This window comes from Ambystoma mexicanum, chromosome 13 (assembly GCF_040938575.1).
Source record: "Ambystoma mexicanum isolate Mex_15411 chromosome 13, UKY_AmexF1_1, whole genome shotgun sequence".
Classification (NCBI taxonomy): Eukaryota; Metazoa; Chordata; class Amphibia; order Caudata; family Ambystomatidae; genus Ambystoma; species Ambystoma mexicanum.
This window is the reverse complement of record NC_090938.1, coordinates 341,627,593-341,629,685: the sequence shown is the minus strand read 5'-3', so window position 1 is coordinate 341,629,685 and position 2,093 is coordinate 341,627,593. Positions and strand designations below refer to the sequence as shown.

The 2,093-nt window shown below is 51.1% G+C and overlaps 1 non-coding gene across 1 annotated transcript; it reads left to right on the top strand.

Moving 5' to 3' along the window:
- Positions 1-1,697: 1,697 nt before the first annotated feature.
- On the top strand, positions 1,698-1,770 carry TRNAR-ACG (transfer RNA arginine (anticodon ACG)). Its single transcript has one exon. It is a non-coding gene; the product is annotated as a tRNA-Arg (tRNA).
- Positions 1,771-2,093: the final 323 nt, after the last annotated feature.

Genomic DNA, 2,093 nt, shown 5'->3' with positions numbered 1-2,093 from the left:
CGAGTTGGCAGTCCAAGACAAAGTCATTCTGGTAAGGGGTTGCAAAATTGTCATACCTTCCACACTACGCGTGGAAGTCATCAAAACTGCCCACGAAGGGCACCGTGGTGCGGAGAACACCAAACGTCTGTTAAGATGCAATGTCTGGTTCCCCTTCATGGACGATATGGTTGACCGGTGGGTCAAGAACTGCGCGGCATGCCAGTGCACAGCAAGACCCGACCCGCCAGTACCGCTCAGGATAACCACAATCCCTGATCATCCTTGGGAGAGAGTAGCGGTCGATTTCTATGGACCAAGGGAGGAAGGAGATTACCTGTTACTGTTTATTGACGAACACTCCAGGTTCCCCATAGTAAAACGAGTCAAATCAACAGCGTTCGCCCACGTCGCTGCAAGATTTGATGAAGTCTTCAGCGAGTGGGGGATACCAGACACGCTAAAATCCGATAATGGTGCCCCTTTCAGTGGTCACGAGTTTGGGGTATTCGCGAAACACATGGTCTTCCGTCACCAAAGAGTGACACCGAGATGGCCACAAGCCAATGGCATGGCGGAAAGATTTATGGCGTCCATTAAAAAGACCATACAAAGGGCGCGCCTAGAGGGGATTGACCCCCATCAAGCGCTGTGCAGAATGTTGAGGGACTACAGGAACACCCCTCATGAAGCCACGAACAGAACCCCAGCAGAGCTTATGATGAAATACCAGGTCAGGACCAGGCTCGTCAACAACCCGACGAACCGGCCTGAGGCAGACCAAGAAGTCATCGAACGAGACAGAGCGACCAAAGAGAAGATGCGGGAACAGACTGACAGGAGGAGGAGAGCACAACCCAAAGAACTACAAATAGGAGATGAAGTGTGGGTGCAGAGAGCCGCAACAAGAAAAACAGACTCACAATTCTCACCTGAGCCGCTTAGAGTGGTGGCGATAAAAGGCACCATGATAACAGCGACAAATGGACATCAAGAAGTGACTCGCAACAGTTCAAGGTTCAAGCACGTTACCAGACCGGTTGAGGATGAGTTGCCGCCTGAGGACCCCGACCCGGAAGTCATGGACAGTCATGATGAAACGTGGATCCCCCTCGAACCACAGGTTCAAAGTCAGGTCAACCCTGAGCATGACGCTGATGGCGGTCCCCACCCGGAGCCGCGAGGAAGGCCACAAAGGAACGTTAGGAGGCCTCCCAGGTTAGTGGAGGAGTGTTGACGTTGGTGCCAGTTGGCCAAGTTGAGTTGGTTGCAAGGACATTTGTCCGGGGGTGTTGTTATGGGTGGCTGCCCCTTTAAGGCAAGCCACATGTAAGGAGGACGTCACAGGGGGGAAGTGACGTGAGGAGGAGGAAGGGGGTGTCGGGGGAACACTTCCCAGTTGTAATTGAAAAAAGACGGTTCCTTGTTGTACCCGCTGGCGTCCGTGTCTTCTTGGAGCTTCCCGAGCTCCCTAACTGTGTTTGTAGTCAGTGTTGCAGCGTGTTTCTACCTCTACTCGGGAGAAAAAATGGGAACTACGTTATTTCTCATGATGTCTCTAACACATGGCACACGCCTGCTCATTGTTAGTTCGTAGGCGTGTTTTCAACCACCTCTCCTTATAAAAATGAGAACTAAGTTGCTCATGATGGCTCAATCCGCATGATGAGCCTCTGGGCTGTAACAAAAGTGCTGATTCCAAGAGTCACTGCAGCAGAGGGCCAGTGGCGCAATGGATAACGTGTCTGCCTACGGAGCAGAAGATTCCAGGTTCGACTCCTGGCTGGCTCGTTCAAGTGCTGCCTTTTTGTTCTAGAAAGTATTTAAAAAGGAGCCTTGTCACGCATGGCACACAAGAGCACATTGTTTGTTCGTAGTTAGTGCGTTTTTTCTACCTCTCCGCTGGGAAAAATGAGAACTAAGTTTCTCATGATGTCTCTAACGCATGGCACACGCTCGCTCACCTGCTCATTCCCGCTCATTGTGGGCTTGTAGCGTTTTTTTCTACCTCTCCTTGTAAAAATGAGAAGTACGTTTCTCATGGTGTCTCAAGCAGCAAACTTCAGTTTCGTTACAAAAGTGCTGACTCCTGCTCACGCTGTAGCAGCGGTCCA